Genomic DNA, 22,760 nt, shown 5'->3' on the forward strand with positions numbered 1-22,760 from the left:
GTGGAGCTCAGGATATTTTGCAGAAACAGCAATATTTTATGCAGAGTTGTTTTGAAAAACATTTTGTATTTTTGCAAAGCGCATCCTCTCCAAAAGGAGCAGGAAGTTTTCTAGTATTATAACAAAATCCCCTGGACTAAACCATCCAGGTATCTCAGCAGTTTCCCACTGGTTTTCATTTTCAAAAACAGCTACTGGACTTCCCGTCCACCATAGCTCACGGCTCAACCGCCGAACCTTTTAAAAACCACTTTTCTCAAACGCATCTCTTTATTTGGAAAACAAAACATTAATTGTCATACCATACCAGACTCGTCTATTCCTGTGGACACAAACTATTCGAATAGGTTTGAACTCTGCGCAGAGGGGTACACTTTACCCACTAGTTCGGCTCTGCGATCCCATGGCCAATGAGACCCGAATCCGACTCTCTTTATTTCCCCGCACGTCCTAACCTTAACGGTTATCTGGAAGGAGTCAGGCCACCACCATGTCCAAACCGGACAAAACTTTCCCCCTCCTTATCCTCCCGGTGCTCCCCAGCCTTCATAACCCTGGGGTTGGACCGTACGAGTTCAGATGGAGTGACTGCCCACACAGTCTCGAGTGGTTGTACTATTAAAGAGTACAGGTAGTGAAGATGACAAACCGGTCCTTATATGAGGGGACAATCCTACTGCTCACGCCTAAACCAGCTGAGCCAACACCTTAGGCCCTCCTCTAAACCAGGGAGTCCCTGATTATCCCACTCACAAGGCGATAAGGGTGAAAACCCTTCATCACACACATTTTGAAAAGCATTTTCTTTTGAAAACTCACACCTGTTCTCAAATCATTTGGAACATATATATCAGGGATTGATTGCGGCAAGCGGCTGGGTGGCCATAATAACTTGTCTCAAAATCATATCATGCATAAAATAACAGGCTGAGGGTTGTGGTTGAAAAATCATAGGTAATTTATGCATCAAAGGGATCCAGTGAGCTTGCCGTGCTTATTCGGTGAAGGGGGAGGGGAGCTCGCGGAACTGGCTTCTGGCTCCACCGCCTGGTGTAGACTTGCAGATCTGGCCTCCACGAGACGACACGAACGCTCCGATAACTATGCAACATGAATAAGCAAACATACAAACCAGCAAGTATACCAACAAATATTTAGTATAGTGGTCAGAATAGCGATATATGGATGGGTAGAGTCTTGAGTAGAATCTGTGTCATGTGGTGTTGTGATATTACTGGTGGTGGAGTGGAGGTGCTTACCAGGAGAGTGGACTGGAGGCGAAGCGACACTATGGTGTAGCCGGTAGAGCGGAGTAACTGAGTGGGTGGGGTGTTTGCCTTGGCTGAGGGTGTTGAGTGTGTGTGGAGAGGGAGAGGGTAGCTGGGTGTATTTATAGCTGGGTGTATGTGGTGTAGCACAGTGAAATTCACTGTTGGTGAGAATAGTGACGAATGAATCGTCTGACTTAGTATGAACAGGAGAGTTATAGGCAGAATATGGGACAAGAGTATTTTGGGAGTTTTCTGGAATATGGACCATGCTTAAGGGATGACATGGTTGGATAGGGAATAGTTTGATAAGAATTTAGAAACGAGAATTATTGGAATCTGAGTTTGGGAGCCTGGTTCGAAGGAATCTCAAAGTTAAGCGTGCTCAACTTGGAGAAACCTGGGATGGGTGACCAGATGGGAAGTTCCCTACTGGAAGGAAAATCACAGTCACCGGAGTTCGTATGACTGGAATATGGGTCTGGCTGGTCTTAGGTGGACTGGACAGCATGATGTATGAGTAGTTGAAATTTGGGGTGATCGGCTAATCGATGAATAGTAACGATGAATAGTGACGACAAAAAAGTTACTAGATATCACCAATGAGTAGCAACGATGACGAATAGTAACGATGATGAATAGTAACAATGAATAGTAACGATGGTGAATAGTGTTGGTGAATAGTAACGATGAATAGTAACGGTGAATAGTGATGGTAAATAGTTCGTATGAACGAACGATGAACGATGAATAGGAACTATGAACGAACGATGAACGATGAATAGGAACTATGAACGAACGGACGAACGATCGAATGATCGGACGAACGAACGATTGGAATTTCGGCAGCATAACGGCAGGACAAAGATTATCTGGAAGAACGATGAATAGGGACCATGAACGAATGATGAACGATGAATAGGAACTATGAACGAACGATGAACGATCGAATGATCGAACGGACGAACGATCGGAATTTCGGCACCATAACGGCAGGAAAAAGATTATTTGGACGAACGAACGAACGAACGATCGAACGATCGGACGAACGGACGAACGAACCAAGAACATGGGACGAACGATCGAAGAACGATCGAACGATCCTTGTGCTAGCATGTGCTTGTGTGGAACATGGAGTGGGTGTGTGTGTGGGGGGGGAGTTGCCATGAAATGGCTTGGGGTGGGATGAGAGGAGGCCCTTGCCCCTCTATTTATAGCCATGGTGGAGGGATTAGGGGGAGGGATGAGAGGATTAGTGGGAGGATGAGAGGATTAGTGGGAGATTAGCATGTATTTGTCTTGTATAAGTGAGATTAGCTTGTAGAGCTCACCGTATGACACTGGAGGCATACATATACGTATGAGCATGAGAAAAGTTATGAAGAAAATATTTGTAGGGACTTGAAAAATGATTATGAAGGTATTTCTTAGGAAGAAAATACTTGGAGATATATCGGTGGAATATCTAGGCAATATTTCTGGAAAGGACTTGAGGGGGATTACTGGGAAATATCTGGGCAGTATTTCTGGAAAGAATTTGAGGGGGTCACTGAGGAAATATTTGTAGGATATTCTGAGGAGGATTTTAGAGAGAATATAGACCACTATACTTTATTTGCTGATATCAACTCGCAAACAAACATTTTGAAATGAAATTTGAAATTCATTTTGAATTTAGAGCAAGTTTGAGAAAATTTCAAGATTTGAATTTTTGGGATGCTACAATAATGTAAGGGAATCTTACTAAACTTCTTGCGCTCATGGCGCTTACAAGTTATGGAGGGTGCGTCGGAGCCGGAGGTAGAAGGTGATGAAGTGTCGGTCTCGTAGTAGACCACCTTCCTCATCTTCTTTATTTTGTCGCCACTCCGATGCGATTTGTGAGAAGAAGTCTTCTTCTCCTTCTTCTTCTCCTTCTTCTTCTCCTTGTTGCGGGACTCTCCCGATAGAGCTTTCTCGTTGCTTGTAGTGGGCTTTTCGCCGGTCTCCATCTCCTTCTTGGCGTGATCTCCCGACATCACTTCAAGCGATTATGCTCTAATGAAGCACCGGGCTCTGATACCAATTGAAAGTCGCCTAGAGGGGAGGAGAATAGGGCGAAACTGAAATTCTCAAAAATAATCACAACTACAAGCCGGGTTAGCGTTAGAAATATAATTGAGTCCGCGAGAGAGGGTACAAAACAAATCGCAAGCGAATAAGGAGTGAGACACGTGGATTTGTTTTACCGAGGTTCGGTTCTCGCAAACCTACTCCCCGTTGAGGTGGTCACAAAGACCGGGTCTCTTTCAACCCTTTCCCTCTCTCAAACGGTCCCTCGGACCGAGTGAGCTTTTCTTCTCAATCACTTGGAACACAGAGTTCCCACAAGGACCACCACAAGATTGGTGTCTCTTGCCTCAATTACAAGTGAGTTTGATTGCAAGAAAGAATCAAAGAAAGAAGAAAGCAATCCAAGCGCAAGAGCTCGAAAGAACACAAGCAAATCTCTCTCACTAATCACTAGGGCGTTGTGTGGAGTTTGGAGAGGATTTGATCACTTGGGTGTGTCTAGAATTGAATGCTAGAGCTCTTGTAAGTAGTTGAAGTGGGAAAACTTGGATGACTTGAATGTGGGGTGGTTGGGGGTATTTATAACCCCAACCACCAAACTAGCCGTTTGGTGGAGGCTGTCTGTCGCATGGTGCACCGGACAGTCCGGTGCACACCGGACATGTCCGGTGCGCCAGCCACGTCACCAGGCCGTTGGGATTCGACCGTTGGAGCTTCTGACTTCTGGGCCCGCCTGGCTGTCCGGTGTACACCGGACAAGAACTGTAGATTGTCCGGTGCACCGTCTCGCGCGTGCCTGACTTCTGCGCGCTTCTGGCGCGCATTAAATGCGCCTGCAGGTGACCATTGGCGCGAAGTAGCCGTTGCTCCACTGGCTCACCGGACAGTCCGGTGTACACCGGACATGTCCGGTGAATTATAGCGGAGCAAATTCCCGAAGCTGGCGAGTTCCAGAGCCGCTCTTCCCTGGGGCACCGGACACTCTCCGGTGTACACCGAACAGTCCGATGAATTATAGCGGAGCGCCTCTGGATTTTCCCGAAGGTGAAGAGTTCAGCGTGAAGTCCCCTGGTGCACCGGACACTGTCCGGTGGTGCACCGGACAGTCCGGTGCGCAAGACCAGGGCACACTTCGGTTATCCCTTTGCTCTTTTGTTGAACCCAATACTTGGTCTTTTTATTGGCTAAGTGTGAACCTTTGGCACCTGTATAACTTGTACACTAGTGCAAACTAGTTAGTCCAATTATTTGTGTTGGGCAATTCAACCACCAAAATCATTTAGGAACTAGGTGTAAGCCTAATTCCCTTTCAGCTGCCAAACCAGCTTTTGCCAGAATGAAGATGGTTTCCCCAAGTTACTGAGAGCATGCACAGTTCGCCTCGGAATCAGGAGCCAGCCAGAGTATGATGGTCGTGAATTCGTCGAGCATGGCACAGAGAAGTGTGTCGTTACTGTATACATTGGATCCAGTCCGCACCATGTGGAATGGAGTGTCACTGCTGCTGGGCACAGATTCAAAGACACCTGCCAAGTTGTCGCTCGCAAGGCATTGAGGGCCCTGTGTCAGATCTATGAAGAAGAAGTGGCCGACACCCCGCTCAGATTCTTTCCGCCCTTTCAGAGAGACCGTCCCGCTTGGATGGCCAGGATGCGTGCATTGGAAGAGCAGCAGCTGCTTGAGGATGACCCCACAGTCGTGTACCTCACTGCATACCTGCTCACCCTTGATGCACAGTATGATTTCTTGGCTCGGCACCACCGTCAGATGATTGCCCGAGCAGAAGATGCAGAGAAGCGCAACCTTCAACTCCATGTGGATCTCACCACAGCTCAAGCCCGTGTAGCTGCCTTGGAAAGTCGTGAAGTCATTGCTGTGGAAGCCCTGAAGCAAGCCAAGGATGAGCACGTCCAGAAGTTGATGGAGGCCTACTTGGTCACCCATAACCAACGTAGAGCCCTATGGATCCAAGAGCCCGCTCCATCCAACCCTGTTCAACCCATCAAAGCTGAAGACCCCCAGATTCTTGAAGGTCACCCGGTCTCTATCAGAGGAGAGAAGAAGGCTTGGGAACTCCCGGAAGGAGCCATAGTCTTGGAAGGAATTCCAGTCTCCCCTAAGGCTATGGATAAGCAAGAGCACCCTGAATCCTCCCAAGATCCCCCGCCAGAGTTGTTTGAGCCCCTCACCATGAAGAAGATTCTAGCACCGTCCCTTGAGGTCAAGGAAGAAGCTGCAAGCACCCCGCCAGCACCACCGCCCTCTGAGGAGCTACAAGAGCCATTCCAGCTTGAAGAAGAGTTCGATCGCGTCTTGCCATCTCAGTCGCCGCCAGAAGAAGTCATCAACATCAGCTCCCTCTTGACCCATCCAGGAGATGTCTCAGATTGAAGTTGTGCGCCAGCCTTGCTAGAAGAGAAGCTGCCTGGTCTGAAGTTAGTTATGCCCAGTCCTCTGCATGCATTGGGTAGTGAAGTTTTTCTTCACTTTGGCTAGAGCTCTACATGTATGAGAGGTAATCGTGTAGACTTGTGTTTTGAAAAACTCTAATTTTGTTGCCCCCTCGAGCATTTCAAAATGAATTTCGCTTGATGTTTTCCTCCCTTTTGAGTGCATATGTGATGCTTTAACGTTAGTGCTCATAAGTTGCATTTAGCATAGTTCTCAATTCAGGAGCCAAGCAATAGTAGTTATGCTTAGCCCCCGAATCTGAGTAGTTCGTGCTTTGGAAAAACTCTATTCTTACCCTATTCAAAATATTTGATTTGTTTGTGCTTATCATTGCTGAGCTTGTGTGTTTTCTTTTCGTTTTTCTTAAAAAGGTTTTCTCTAAACATAGATCACAAATTAGAGCTTATCCTCACCTTATGCTTCCATCCTCATCTTAACCCATCTCAAGAGAAAAGCACCTTACCCAAGAAGATACCGTGAAGCTTACCCTTGAAGCCTGGAATAAGCTACAGAAGGAACCAGTCTAGCCGCTCAGTCAAAAGGATCGACCGTGAGAATCAAAGCACTGCCCCTGAGTCAAAGTAAACAGAAAAGTGGATAGAAGGAGTTATTACCATATAGAGAGGCAAAGATTCTTGGAACCAGAGACCACAAACATCAGGGTCATCGACCCCACCACTCACCCGTGCCCGCCTCCATGCGCACTAGTACCGTCGCCCAGGCCCCCTTTGCAGCGCACTACCACTGCCCACCCCCCTTTGCAGCGCACCCACTACCGCCATCGTCGCCTGCAACAGCCCCCTTCCCCTTGTCGCACATGCTGCCTTGTGTCACCTGCTCCATCACTACCACTCCACACCCCCCCGAGCACCCTCGCTCGCCTATAAACCCCCCCCCCACTAGCTCCCTCAACTCCCATCTCGCTCAAAGCAAAGCACACTCCAGATAAACCCCCCTGCCAAATAGCAAGCAACTCCATTTTCCACTCCCTCGCCCCTAAGATCACAATGCTTGGTGATTCTTGTGTTGAAGACTGTTGCACATGGTTCATAACCTTTGGTTTCCTCCTCTATATGATGGTAATACTCTTTGATAGAATCATCCAGTGGGAAGAGCAAAGAGAAAGAAAGGGTGAGTGAAAAGAAGATAGTGAAGAGAAGATAAGAAGAAGGTTCTCCTGGAATCAACCCTGTGTCAGTCATCTCTTCGCAGCCTGGTCAAGCAGCAACAGCAGAAGGAGGCCCCGTAACACCCTAGTTATGAGGTACTTCAAAGAGTTCAAATCCCCAAGATCAAGAGTTCCACCCTCATTATTTTTAAGTGGGGTAGTGTTCCAATAAGGTTCCTGCTATGGAGAAAAAGAAGAAGGCCTGTAGCAAGTTTGTGGAGGACCAGATCATCAAAGCATATAAGTTTTTGGATGAGAAGTGGTCACCCAAGTTTTGCTGATGAAGCACCAGAAGACCAATCAAGGAAGGAAATCCATGTGGGAGTTCGCAAGAGGAAGGTTTGCGTGTTGGCATCGATGCTTCTTTAATAAGCTAGCTGCCAAGCGAAAGCTAGAAGCCTGAAGATGATCTTTGAGTAGCCAGAATCAGCGTTTGCAATCAGCAACCGGATGCTCCTGAAAGGCCAGATTTTGTTGAAGTTCCATCTCCTCGAAGAGTCTGCAAAGTGAAGATATGTAGCTGAAGTAAAGCTATACCCATAACCCTTCTAAGCCGAATCTCGAGGACGAGATTCCTTTTAAGTGGGGTAGATTTGTAGCATCCCAAAAATTCAAATCCTAAAATTTTCTCAAACTCGCTCTAAATTCAAAATGAATTTCAAATTTTGTTTCAAAATGTTTGTTTGCAAGTTGATATCAACAAGTAAAATATAGTGGTCTATATTCTCTTTAAAATCCTCCTCAAAATATACTACAAATATTTCCTCAGTGACCCCCCTCAATTTCTTTCTAGAAATACTGCCCAGATATTTCCCCACTAATCCCCCTCAAGTTCTTTCCAGAAATATTGCCCAAATATTCCACCAATATATCTTCAAGTATTTTCCTCTTGAGAAATACCTTCAGAATCATTTTTCAAGTCCCTATAAATATTTTCTTCATAACTTTCCTCATGCTCATACGTATGCCTCCAGTGTCATACGGTGAGCTCTACAAGCTAATCTCACTTATACAAGACAAATACATGCTAATCTCCCACTAATCCTCTCATCCCTCCCCCTAATCCCCCCACCATGGCTATAAATAGAGGGGCAAGGGCCTCCTCTCATCCCACCCCAAGCCATTTCATGGCAACTCTCTTCCCCCCCCACACACACCCACTCCATGTTCCACACAAGCACACACTAGCACAAGGATCGTTCGATCGTTCTTCGATCGTTTGTCCCCTGTTCTTAGTTTGTTCGTTCGTTCATCCGATCGTTCATGGTTCGTTCGTCCGATCGTTCGATCGTTCGTTCGTCCAAATAATCTTTTTCCTACCGTTATGCTGCCGAAATTCCGATCGTTCGTTCGATCATTCGATCGTTCATCGTTCGTTCATAGTTCCTATTCATCGTTCATCGTTCGTTCATAGTCCCTATTCATCGTTCTTCCAGATAATCTTTGTCCTGCCGTTATGCTGCCGAAATTCCGATCGTTCGTTCGTCCGATCATTCGATCGTTCGTCCGTTCGTTCATCCAAATAATCTTTTTCCTGCCGTTATGCTGTCGAAATTCCGATCGTTCGATCATTCGATCGTTCATCGTTCATTCATAGTTCCTATTCATCGTTCATCGTTCGTTCATAGTCCCTATTCATCGTTCTTCCAGATAATCTTTGTCCTGTCGTTATGCTACCGAAATTCCGATCGTTCATTCGTCCGATCATTCGATCGTTCGTTCGTTCGTTCATAGTTCCTATTCATCGTTCATCGTTCGTTCATACGAACTATTCACCATCACTATCTACCGTTACTATTCATCATTACTATTCACTGACACTATTCACCATCGTTACTATTCATTGTTACTATTCATCATCGTCACTATTTATCATCGTTACTACTCATCAATGATATCTATAGTAACTTTTTCGCCGTCACTATTCATCGTTACTATTCATCAATTAGCCGATCACCCCAAATTTCAACTACTCATACATCATGCTGTCCACTCCACCTAAGACCAGCCAGACCCATATTCCAGTCATACGGACTCAGGTGACTGTGATTTTCCTTCCGGTGGGAACTTCCCATCTGGTCACCCATCCCAGGTTTCTCCAAGTTGAGCACGCTTAACTTTGAGATTCCTTCGAACCAGGCTCCCAAACTCAGATTCCAATAATTCTCGTTTCTAAATTCTTATCAAACTATTCCCTATCCAACCATGTCATCCCTTAAGCATGGTCCATATTCCAGAAAACTCCCAAAATACTCTTGTCGCATATTCTGCCTATAACTCTTCTGTTCATACTAAGTCAGACGATTCATTCGTCACTATATTCTCACCAACAGTGAACTTCACTGTGCTACACCACATACACCCAGCTATAAATACACCCAACTACCCTCTCCCTCTCCACACACACTCAACACCCTCAGCCAAGGCAAACACCCCACCCACTCAGTTACTCTGCTCTACCGGCTACACACATAGTGTCGCTTCACCTCCAGTCCACCCTCCTGGTAAGCACCTCCGCTACACCACTAGTAGTATCTCAACACCACATGACACATATTCTACTCAAGACTCTACCCATCCATGTATCGCTATTTTGACCACTATACTAAATATTTGTTGGTATACTTGCTTGTTTGTATGTTTGCTTATTCATGTTGCATAGTTATCGGAGCGTTCGTGTCGTCTCGTGGAGGCCAGACCTGCAAGTCTACGCCAGGCAGTGGAGCTAGAAGCCAGTTCCGCGAGCTCCCCTTCCCCCTTCGCCGAATAAGCACGGCAAGCTCACTGGATCCCTTTGATGCATAAATTACCTATGTTTTTCAACCACAACCCTCAACCTGTTATTTTATGCATGATATGATTTTGAGATAAGTTATTATGGCCACCCAAGCCGCTTGCCGCAATCAATCCTTAATATATTTGTTACAAATGATTTGAGAAAGGGTGTGAGTTTTCAAAAGAAGATGCTTTTCAAAATGTGTATGATGAAGGGTTTTCACCCTTATCACCTTTGAGTAGGGATGATCAGGGACTCCCTGGTTTAGGGGAGGGCCTAAGGTGATGGCTCAGCTGGTTTAGGCGTGAGCAGAAGGATTGTCCCCTCGTATAAGGACTGGTTTGTCATATTTCACTACCTGTACTCATGATAAGTACAACCACTCGAGACTGTGTGGGCAGTCACTCAATCCGAACTCGTACGGTCCAATCCCAGGGTTATGAAGGCTGGGGAGCACCGGGAGGATAAGGAGGGGGAATGTTTTGTCCAGTTTGGACATGGCGGTGGCCTGACTCCTTCCGGTATAACCGTTAAGGTTAGGACGTGCGAGGAAAGAAAGAGATTCGGATTAGGATCTCACTAGCTATGAGACCGCAGAGCCGGACTAGTGGGTAAAGTGTACACCTCTGCGCAGAGTTTGAAAACCTATTCGAATAGTCTGTGTCCACAGGAATGGACGAGTCTGGTATGGTATGACAATTAATGTTTTGTTTTCCAAAAAAAGAGATGTGTTTGAGAAAAGTGGTTTTTAAAAGGTTCGGCGGTTGAGCCGTGAGCTATGGTGGACGGGAAGTCCAGTAGCTGTTTTTGAAAATGAAAACCAGTGGGAAACTGTTGAGATACCTGGATGGTTTAGTCCAGGGGATTTTGTTATAATACTAAAAAACTTCATGCTCCTTTTGGAGAGGATGCGCTTTGCAAAAATACAAAATGTTTTTCAAAATAACTCTGCATAAAATATTGTTGTTTCTGCAAAATATCCTGAGCTCCACATATTCCATGCATTATATCTGATTTCCCCATTTCGCAGGTGAAGGTGGGCTGCTGAGTACGTTTGTACTCACCCTTGCTTATTTGTTGTTTTTCAGAAAAAGGAGATCGGGTAAGAGTTACGACTGTTCCCAACCTTGCCTGTGGCTGTTGGACCGCTGATTTGCTTCGCTGCGTATATCGGGCTGCTTCAGCCCCACTCTGATAATATGTCCCGAGTTGTGGACCAACTCTTAAAGTTGATCGCCACCTTTATAGGTTTGTCTCGTTTAAGCAGATCTGGAATCATCTGATGTATAAATGTGTTTACTAGCCTCCTGGGACTAGTAATTGTATCACATTTGAGTCCCAGAGGATTGGGACGCTTCACCATCTCACCGAGCAATGTCGTGCCAACCTTAGGCCCTATTTGTTTCGGATGATAATCTATTCAGATTATGTAATCCAACATAAATAATCAAGTGAGTAAACAAACGACTAGATTATAGGTCTAGATTATATAATCTAAAGACTAGATTATGATAATCTCATAATCTCCTCAAGAGTAACTTATTTGAGATTATTTTTGGCTAAAGATCCACTACCCATAGTTATGTTCATAAAATTACATCGTATGCTATTTTTCTTCTTTTTCCCAAATCACACACAAGTAGAGATGACAATGGGTACCCGCTACCCGAAACCCGGTGGGTTTTTGCTCTATTAGGGTATGAGTTTGAGTCAATTTCTCTACCCATGGGTTTGTTAATAGGTTCAAATGGAAACCCAACGGGTATGTGGGCATGGGTTTGTTCTTCCACTACCTATACCCGCAAACCCATAGGTTTTTAAAACCCGCCTTAAAATCAACATTCCTTATAAATATGTCTCATAATATTATTAATTGAATATGTTCTAATTGAAATAAATTTCATGTAACAAATTTTAGGCTAAAATTAGTTATCACTTGTTCCTTTTATGCTAGCTTATTAATGTATTGATTGTCATTTACATGATGAATTATTTTTTATGTTGATGTTAGTGGGTATGGGAAACTCGTTGGGTACCCCGAAACCCGCATGGATATGGGTTTGTGCAAAATTTTATACCCGTCATGGGTATGAGTTTTTTAGCGGGCGTACCCATTGCCATCTCTACACACAGACAGGGTATTGTTGCCTTTACATTTGTGTCTCAAAGATTAATTATCTTTATTCATATAATGTGGCCATCCAAACATCTACATACAGATAATAATATGGATTATATAATCTATAAGCTGAAACAAACAGATCCTTAATCGGGCTGGTCCAGGCCTTAGACCAGGCACGATGGCTATCTTGTCGGGTCATGCTAGGACTACATCCTCTATATAGACGGTCGTGGACACATTTATACTGATATTTTTTAGAACCGCTAGTGCTAGAGGATAATTGAAAAAAAATATTTGTATAGGTGGATAACTGAGAACCGCTAATAGAAATCGATTTTTACTGGTGGTCGGGCTAAAAAACCGCCAGTGAAAAATTGGGGGTCGAGGTAATAAAACCGTGAGTAAAAAACTTTTCCAGGAAATATAAAATATGTTTTAAAAATAGCAAAAAACATGTTTATTATGGCAGGGGCCTCACTAGGCCCTGACCGCCTGTCTCCGTCAAAGTCGCAAGTCGTGGTATTTTTTACGCAAAATTTGCAGCTATGCGGCTAGTGGGAATCAAACCCACAACCTCACCCTCGCGCGTTTTGTTGCCCACATATTACAACGATCCGAGTATAAATTGCATATTTGAGGTTGTAAACGAATTCAAATAAAAATGTTGTCAACTACAAAGTTTCATAACTTTTAAAGTTTTACAACTTTTATTTTGGTATTTTTTTCATCCGAGTTCGTTTGCAAAAATTGCATTTTAAATTTGACAAATTTAGATGCAATTTTTGTGAGCAAAATGATTTCAAATAAAAAAAGTTATCAACTACAAAGTTTCATAACTTTTAGAAATATACAACTTTTATGTTGGTGGTTTTTTATACGAGGTCATTTGAAAAAAGTTATCAACTACAAAGTTTCATAACTTTTAGAAATCTACAACTTTTATGTTAATGATTTTTAATAGGGTTTTCTTAAGAAAATGACCAGTAGAAATCGATTTTTAGTGGCAGTTCCTTAAAAAAACTGCCACTAGACATTATGGATTTCTAGTGAGAGTTCTTTTAAGGAACTGCATGTAGAAATATGATTTTAGTGGCGATTTTCTTAAGAGAACCGCTACTAAAAATAACACTTGCGTTTGATAACTAAAACCGCCTGTAAAAATTAAACTCCACCGCAGAATTTGAGCTATTTTCTACTAGTGCTACACAAAAAATGGGTTTGACACCAAGCAACCGAGCTATAGATATACTTAACCTTAACACTCAGGTAACGAGGAACTTATGCCTGGCTCCGACTATTCTGAAGGAGCTGGAGTCGTTTTGTAATTCATTTGACAAAACAACTTCTCACGGGAGACGGTGGCAGGGACCGTAATTTCGTGAAACATTATTGTGTGTGGAAGAGAAGAAGCCGATAAAAGCCTGTTTTCTGGTGCTTCGGCTCCCAATAATAAAACGACCCTGGCTCCTTGATAGCTCTCGACGAGAAGCCATTTTTCAAGGTTGTTTGGCACAGCTTCACGAAGAGCCAGAGAAGGAGCCACTCAAAGAGCCTTGCCAAACAGGTCCTTAAAACGCTAGGACTTTGAAGCTTTTGGTGTGGTTTAGTAATTGCTAAAATTAGTTATAGAGGTCTCAACACATCCAGCTAATAACCTAGCTCATTGTTAGCTAAGAGCATCTCTAAGAGAGGCTCTAAACATGATCCTATTTTAAATATAGGGCTCAAAACCATAAAACATTCTTCCAACAGTGGCCTTATTTTATATAATTTCATCAAATGGTTATAGGGCTCGGTCTCTCGGGTCCTAAATATAGTACTCATATACTAGAGCCCTATCCCCATTTCCACTTAATCTCCAACCATTTATTTCCTAATATTATGATTTATTTCCTAAATAGCATTATTTAAGGCCTGACTATTGGAGTAAACATTTCTTTTGAGACCCTAAACATTCTAAATATGGTCCTATTTTAAATTTTAGGACTCTATTTTAGGGTTTGTTGTTAGAGATGCTCTAACTCACAAGTCACAACTAACAATTAGTTTATTAACTGCTCCACCTAGCTAATAATTTATTAGCTGGCTAACTATTAGCTCTAAAGGTTCCAAATTTGATCTAGTCAGAAAGAAGAGCAATAGAAAACAACTCGTAAAAAGAACTCGCATGCTACTAATGATGACAGTATATATATATATATATATATATATATATATATATATATATATATATATATATATATATATATATATATATATATATATATATATATATATATATATATATATATATATATATATATATATATATATATATATATATATATATATATATATACTAGGTCACTGCCCGTGCGTTGCAACGGGAACATATAATATCTCGATAAATTATATATGCACATATGTGTTATATAATTATAAGATAGAGGATGACATATGAGAGCTGTCCGAGATGGCATCGAAGAGAAACTCGGGCCTATGACGCACGGTCACTCACCTAGTGTATTATATAAGGTAGGTGAGTGCCCGTGCGTTGCAACGGCAACATATAATACCATGATGAATTATGTACAAATGTGGGTTTCATTGTTATAGTAAAATGTTCGTGCTTTGCACACAATCATATTTGAATCCGTAGCATCATGTCGCAGCCTACGACCCGTTTCAGAAAGTACAATGCTCTTTGCGCGACCAAGTTTCTCAATAGAGAAACTAACATTTACAAATTTTACTTTAGTCTCCCAGAGTTGAGCCATTGCTTGGTCAATAACCTGAGAAGTAGACTTCAACATTATGTCTGTTTCATAGTTTTGTGTTTCGTGTCTGCTCCACAAAGGATAGGCCCATGGAGGTGGTTTTGGTAGTTGCACATCTCCATTAGCCAATGGTATCCCATCTTTTGATAATTTGTGCCCATCTGATGATCCTTTAGAGTGGCTGGAAAGAAGAAAAAAAGTCATTACCAGAATGACATCTGTTTGGGGAAATGGTACCCCTGACATAACTCCACATCGTGACATGGTCAATGGCAGGTGGGTCCCACACCCAGCTGGTCCGCATGTCACCACGTCAGGATGCAGGTGCATCAGAGGATTCCTTCCAGTAACAAAGTGACAAAGGCCACCATTTCATTGTTTATCAAAAAAAATCAATAGAAACTCCAGTTGTGAGCTATGCGTCTTTAGTCTCATATATACAAATAAAAATTAGTACAAAAACAAGCCTGACCAGGTTTATGAAAGACTCAACATTAACTTTCATTGAACATACAGAAAACCAGCATACCTAGGAGCTTCTGCTTTTAAAACTTCAACACATATAAGGTAAGGAGCTTTCTCCCTAGAATTCAGAAGAACAGACTCGTCTTCAGGTATATGAACCACTCGATATATGCCCTTTCCCATCGGAAAGCATACTCCTAGCCATAGAAGAATAAAGAAAATATTATGATGTTATTCTAACTATGGTAATATGGTATGTAAATAAACTTAAAAACACATTGGTTCAGAGCTTCAAGTCAAGAAGAGAGTGCTCTTCTTTAACACAAACACTGGCTAGGCATATTGCTCTGATGCCTTATGCATTTAATTCAGTACACCACAGTCTGTAAATTACCTAGGTGCTCAGTTCAGCAGAAACAAAGAAACTAACTCCAGTCCTTACAATGGTGATGGCAACTGATGAACGAAAAATATGACAGAACAAGTTCTATCAAAAAGCTATTCAAGTAATCTATGCAGATGACTGAAACTGATTTTTAAAGATTGTTCATCAAAAACATTTTCCATAATACAAACCTCAGACACAAATGGACAAGGCAAAAAATATAAATGTACATCCTCTAACTACCAATGGAAGATGCTAATGTAATACTACCAGCAATGCAAATAACAAAAGGCTTAACAAAACTATATATAGAACAAAAGTTCAGGAGCTATCCTGAATATGACAGCAGAAATCATCTCCATTTTTTTCAGCAGAAGCAATCTGGCTATTGATCTCTATAAGAGACTGCCACACAAAAGAAGATATCATTGCAGTGCAGGGTACAAGTTAAAATGTGAAAAGAACAAAGAGAGTGCAATGATTAGCACAGGATGACTGAAGGGTTGTGAAATGAATAGCCATGTAGTTACATGGTAATGTGTTTGATCTACCTCCCGGAGGGCAATCTTACGATCCTCAATAGGAAATATGTCTACCAGGCCATAAGATGTATCACATAAAGCCTGAACAAGTTCCAACGAAGCATAGTAAGAACCTTTTCGAAGCTCTGCTACTGCATTAATTGGTAATGGTGGTTTCCCACTTTGCTTCTCATTGATTCCTGTAGTACCAGGGTGTTTCTGCAATGCATATCACCACAATTAGGATGATGAGGACAGATGCAAAAAGAAATCACTGTAAAAAACAACATATAAAAACTGGCATAATATAGTACTATAACATGAACACGAGATATCGTATCAAGCAGAAAAATAACATGAGACCAGATCCTTGCCTCTTTTGCCATTTTTGACCCAAAAATCTCAGAATCTTCAAGTGAGCGGTCTCTATCACGGAATAGCCTCTTAAAAAAGCTTTCTGATCCTAGGCTCCCCTCAGAAAGATTGTTAGATTGACTGCTTTCTATGTGCCCACTCTTAGGATCTTCTGGGTGCACTCTAAACAACCTACGGAATGACAAAAACTCTGGATTATCTTCCTCTTCGATACCACTACTTCCCTTACCATAATCATCATTTTTATCAGGTCCCTCAGTTCTCCTCTCCTCAAGTTTATCCTTAAATAATTTGCGGAAGAAGTTTTCTTTATCACCTTCCTCACACTTGTCATCTTCATTCCTGTCATGAACAATCCCTTTCTTTTCTTCATTCTTATCCTTGAAAAGCCTGCGAAAGAAATTATCATCATCTGCATTTTTATGGCCTTTATCATCTTCCTCTTTCTTGCTTGGTGTGCTGCCTTCCTTTTTCTCATCGTTTTTCTCCTTAAAGAGTTGCCTGAAAAAACCATCTCTCTTATCATCTTCTATGTTCGCACCAACCTTTTCTCTCTCATCTGGCTTTTGATGCCCTTCATCTTTCCTCTCCTCATTCTTATCTTTGAAAATTTTGCGGAAGAAACCTTCTCTGTCATCATCTTCCACACTCTTGCCCAGTCTTTCCTCATTCCCATGTCTTGCATGATTACTATCTCTCCTCTCCTCGTTCTTATCCTTGAACATCCTGCGAAAAAATCCTTCTCATCATCCTCACCTTGCCTGTCCTCCTTATCACGAAAAAGTCGCTTCAACAAACCATCTGAGCTTGGTGTCAGTTCCATGTCCTCCTCTTTGCTATCCCTGAGTAATCTGCGGAAGAAACCATCTCTATCACTTTCTTCCTCCTCATTATCCTTCTCCCTGCTAAGATGCGGTCCTACGCATAAATGGATCTCACGCTCTTATAGCCCTCCTCGGTGGCAGCGAACCGTTCACCAGGTCTGGTAGCAAGCGGCCCATGGCAGCGACCGCAGGCATGCCGTCGCGGCCAGGCATGCCCTCGACCCCTCCTCTTTCCTCTCCCATAAACCCTAAACCGCCCTATTCCCCACTCGATTTCGCCATGGAAGGCGACGAGGCCTCGACGCCGCCTCCCCCGCCGTGGATGCAGAACTCCTCGCTCATGGCGCGCACCACGGACGCTGTGCCCTCCGCGTCCTCCACCGTCTTCTCCACGTACACCACCCCGCTCGTTGTCCCTGTGCCTGCTCCAGAACTCCTGCAGCAGCTCCTCGTCCCTCGCCTCGCCTCGTCGCGCCCGCCCATCCCAACCCAGTTCCGGAGCTTGAACCGCACCACCGTCAGCGACATGGTCCCGGTCTCCGGCATCCGCGCCGCGTACGCCAGCGCCTCGCGGTCGTCAGCGCCACCCAGAAAGTAGAGCGCCGCTCGCTGGAGCAGGCACATCGCCGATGAGGGTGGGGGAAGGGATGGGGCGGCGGCGCGATTGCATCCGTGGGAGGGAAGATGCGAGGGGTTTGGCTGATTTTTTGAGTATGGGCTTGGGTGCGAGGAGGCGGTGTCGTAGGGCGCGACAGGGTGCAGGCCGGGTCGCGCGGAGGTCGCACAATTCGCGGAGGTGGGGGTGCGGATGGGGATGGGGCGGCGGCAGGGTGGGGAAGGGGAGGTGGGGGAACGATCGCGGGCGTGGGCGGGCGAACGGTGTGGATTCACGGAAGCGAACGGACGGTGCAGATTCACCGAAGGCAGAACACAAAAAGGCAGGCTACTATTGCTAACTTAATAAGTAGTAGAGATAGGTAAATATCCGTGTGTTGCAACGGGGTAAAAATAGTGCAACTATAACATATGTATGGACATGTGTTGTGCAGAAAACAAGCAAATCACTGTGATAAACTCATAATGACTTGTCACCTTGTTCGAAGGGGGAAAAGGTGATCCTTAGTCTTACAGCTTTAATAAGAGAACCATACATGTATCACCGCATTACTCCAATAATGAAACAGGTGTATAATATAGTGGTCATCTTGTCATCGTTTGCATGTAGGATCACTCTGCCTGCTATTAGTCTACTTCTCCCTCCGTTCCAAATTGTAAGTGTCTCAAGATAGATAGTTTTTACTATGTCTCTAGATGTAACATATGCCTTAGGTACATAGCAAGCTAACAAGCAGTTAATTATAACAATGGATTTATTTTCTAAGCCTGCTTGTCAGTACCACGTTGCATGCATTGCAACTGACGCTACCAGTGAATCTGAGTCAGGAAAAAAAAGCAAAATGCAGAAAGATAGATCAGAAAACTATTGGGTGCAAGCTAACCTGTCATGGCAAATGTGCCACCAAGAACTGCACAAAGACGAGTTATAAAATGAAGGAAGTTCCTTCTTTCCTCTTTGATGGTGAATGTAATTGGTGAGAGATCATACAGAAAGTACACCGCTACATGAAAAAAACGCTTCAGCTTTTAGAATAGATGAAGATAGCATGGTTGAAAAGGAAGGGAGGGGGTAGCTACCTGGCCAGGCCCTCTCAGTTGGGCGAATGGAAAGAAAATACTCCGTGACAGAACCCTGATTTGTTGGCAATATTTTCTTTGACAGATATTTGTACTCAGTCGGAACAACCTCTATATCAATTGGACAAAAAGTAGAGAGCTTTCTCACAAGCTATTACAAAACTCAAATCAACTTAAAATTTGGAACAGCTAGAGTATTATATAGCATCTGTAGATAACAGTTGGCAATTTATCAGAAAAGTTTACCATCATGCAAAGTACTCATTGTGACAAAAAAACACAGATACTTTAACAATTGAATGCTAAACTTATGGTGAGAAGTGCTCTATCTAAACGAATATGGAAGCTTGACTTACCTTTAGTCCTACTGCAGCCAAAGTTTCTTTCACCAATTCACCAATGCGATCCTCGGGTAAGCTTGAATTTTCATATCTAAAGCAAAGGATGGATGTATCAGAGATGAAAGCTGAACAGAAGCAATTACTGAAAAAATGACCTTCTGGCAGGCATGTTCCCTTACAAAAGGAATCCAACATTTTCACGAACTGTGAGAGAATAAAAAAATGCAGCACTTTGAAAGACCTGTATCACAACACCACATCAGAATGTTCAGGCACAAGAAAATATAGAATATAACATGAGGTGTAGGACAAAATGCAAGATCACTGGTACCTATCTGATCCGGTTTCATCCATTCCTTGAAGGTAGCTATTGAAATAGCCACTGAGCTTCCCTAATAAAGATGTTTTAAATTTTAAACAAACAAACCTGTCTCCTGAGGAGGAGCAGAGATCGGTGCATTGTATCAGCACAGACCCTGCAATACCTGAAGTTGCCCATGAAACCTTTGGGCGTAAAGCAATTTGAAAACTTTCCCTTTCATTTCTTGCTGCCAAAAGGTTGACCTGAAGGAAAATATAAAGTTTGGACATTTTGGTAAGTAACATAATGAGATAGTAATAAGTCAAATCATGGCTGAAAGCACAATGAATCTGATCACAATTGAAAAATGCAATGCCACATTCAAAAGAACAAGAACATGTGTGTGTCGGTGTGTTGTGGGGAGGTTCTTTTACTCCCCATTGTATTCCCTTCTTTCTTAATGGAATGATGCACAATTCTCTTGAGTGTTTGAGAAATGAGAAAAAAAACACTCCGTGTATCAGGGAAACAATTGAACAGTATAACATACTTTTAGTGACATGCTGAAGCAAGAAACCAGTGGAAACAAAATGTAACCCAACTTACTTTCTCTAGAGGCCGAGGCGCTTCTTGCTGGCTAACATTTGCTGTGCTGGGCATAGACCAGACGTGCAAAAGATTATCTGAGTGTACGTTTGTAGGATCAATCACACCAGCACCAAGATTTGTACCCCGCAAACCTCCATCCACCCATCCATAGCTAGTTCCTCTAGCTACACCTTCAACAGTCGGTACTGAAACATTTTGTGTCTTTCCTCCTGTGATGACACAAAAGAGAATGATCTACAGTCAAAGACCAAAGTGGGATTTAAGCAACAAGGTTACAAAATCTAATAAATGTCAATCAAAATCTAAAAATAACTTAAAATCTCTCATTGTTAGAAAGAAAGCTATTGCTCATCATGGACCAGAAATTATAGTATGCAAAAGGTTTTCAACCAATGTATACTGTGCAACAAAATGCAAACTGTCAGTATAAGAGGTCGCAATGCACTTGACATTGATAGAAATAAAACAATGTTCAGCCTCATGGATAAAGGAATGTGCTAGCTATGCACACTATGTAAATCATGCCCATCTCTCTGAATAATACAATATGGTCACAATTTGTGTGCTTAGCTCAAGTGCTCAACTAATACATGTTTTCCCATCACAGCTTGGTAAGCAAACTCATGCCCTCTGATACATTATAGTTTGGGAAGCATCTATTATAAACCAATCACTTGAAGCCTCCCCTCCCTGTACTACTCTAAATAAACCTCATCCAAAGTCTGATGTACTGAGGTATCAAGATATCACCTCAAATATGGATGTGCACAAGATATTTCTCCATCTAAGTATGACATAGATATGGGTGTGCAATTAGTTAATGGATCTTGGGTAGAACAAGGGAACAAGTATGATTTTAGTCAGATATGAGTAAAAATCCTTGAGCCTGCACAGAAATGTTGCATCTCAAGCTAATTAGCCATTCAGAGCCTATGTGGATATGGTGCTCCTCGAGCTAGTTAGCCATTCAGTCTCACCATTTATTGCTTCACTGCCATCCCTAAACCTTTTGGCTTGATCCATTTCCTATATTTCACAATTAAGCCAAACTGATAGCATGGTTTTGGCCTCCAAACAACAATGACATAAAATGCACGACAACACACTTTTACTTGCTCACGACTGAATGTATTGAATTGTCAGGTTGCCAATGGCCCCAGTGAATGACAGAACGAGCTTGACCATCCCCATCAAATTTGTGTTCACATTACGCCATTAAGGTTTAGGGATGGCAGATAAGAATTGGAGTCAGATTTAGATTCTTGTATCCTCTCAGATTTGGACAGGGGTGTTAAAATAAAGGTTTTTAACTCCTGGTTTTGAGAGAAGAAAAACTCCCATCTTAGAAGATATTTATCTCCTGGTTTTTATCATCATCATTCTAATGCGGATAAACCACTCCCGAATTCAATTGTTTTGCCTTAAGAAAACAGTGCTAGTGTACAAAAGCTAAAGTTGTTGGCATAAAAACATTAATAAAATAACTCACCGTTACCAAGGTCAAAACCTTTGTTCTTTGTAGCCTCTTCAAGTCCTAAACGCTTTCTTAGCCTCTCCTAAAACCTATCCTGCAGATATCACCACCAAATATAGATGATTAAAAAAGCAAGTTTTGCACTAAAAGAATCACAACCCAAATATAAAACATTGAAACAAAGGCAAGCATCAAATAAACATGGAGAAAATCTGATAGAGGCAAAAGTGCCACTTAAGTATGCATCATTTAGATTCATGTGCCCCTTCTCCTACCTTCATTTTCAACCACCTTAAAATCACAACTATCACCTATTCACTGGAACTTGTGAAATGTAGAAATGGTGGATACAAAAAGGGTGAAATGGTCATTGAAAAGCTATATTTCTTTACAATGCAAGGATTTCTATAAGAGGGTGCTTGGGCTACATAAAATATTTTGATGCACATTTCACAAACTTCACTGGTGGTGTGGAGACAATTGAGAACTGTGTTTGTTTGCATGAGGAGGATCATGGGATCCTTTGGAAACACCAAGACTGGAGAACTGGTTTAGCAGAAGTAAGGCGGTCATGGAGGCTCACTGTTTCATTTATCTGTACAGTTGCAAACTATGAGTATGGTTTTTACTTTGCTTAACTTTTCCATCGTTTTCTCATAGATATTGAGAAGGAAGCAGACATCATGTGTGGCAGCTCGAACCATCATATCAGACAAGGGCCTAATTGTCCAAAAGTTAGGGTCCTGAAATCCATCAATTAATATTATTTGTAAGGTTTCTCAAGAAGACGTGCTTTCAAAACAACAGAACATCTAATGGTAAGACGCTATCAGAGAAACTAAACACAATGTTATGACCTCAAACTGGAGAGGAGAGAGCTCTCATGTCTAGCGGCAAAGTCGCTTCCGGAGCTTGTGCTTGTTCATCTTTCACTTGTGCTGAGCATAGCTGCCTCGCGAACTACTTGCAACTGTCAAAAGAACAAATATGGTCAACGATTGAACATCAAACAACACAATACACGAGAAAAGGAAGACATGGAAAATATGTAGTTCTACACGCCTATTGTTGATGCACCATCAGTATTGCATGAATCAACTTGTGCTGATGCTAGTATGTCACCCAAAGTTGCAATCTGCTTGTTCTTCATCTGCTCTACATTGTCCTATACCCCATG

General features: G+C 42.6%; 1 long non-coding RNA gene and 1 pseudogene across 1 annotated transcript; both read right to left on the reverse strand.

Moving 5' to 3' along the window:
* Positions 1-14,386: 14,386 nt before the first annotated feature.
* Positions 14,387-17,787, reverse strand: LOC103637429 (phosphatidylinositol 4-kinase beta 1-like; annotated as a pseudogene).
* An 852-nt stretch (positions 17,788-18,639) lies between these two features.
* On the reverse strand, positions 18,640-22,548 carry LOC103636235 (uncharacterized). The gene is made up of 8 exons (XR_004852178.1): positions 22,441-22,548; positions 21,599-22,326; positions 20,107-20,318; positions 19,531-19,763; positions 19,379-19,440; positions 19,215-19,290; positions 18,859-18,969; positions 18,640-18,782 (listed from the first exon to the last, which is right to left on the reverse strand). It is a non-coding gene; the product is annotated as an uncharacterized lncRNA (long non-coding RNA).
* Positions 22,549-22,760: the final 212 nt, after the last annotated feature.

The sequence above is a fragment of the Zea mays genome, chromosome 8, assembly GCF_902167145.1.
Source record: "Zea mays cultivar B73 chromosome 8, Zm-B73-REFERENCE-NAM-5.0, whole genome shotgun sequence".
NCBI classification, from domain to species: Eukaryota; Viridiplantae; Streptophyta; class Magnoliopsida; order Poales; family Poaceae; genus Zea; species Zea mays.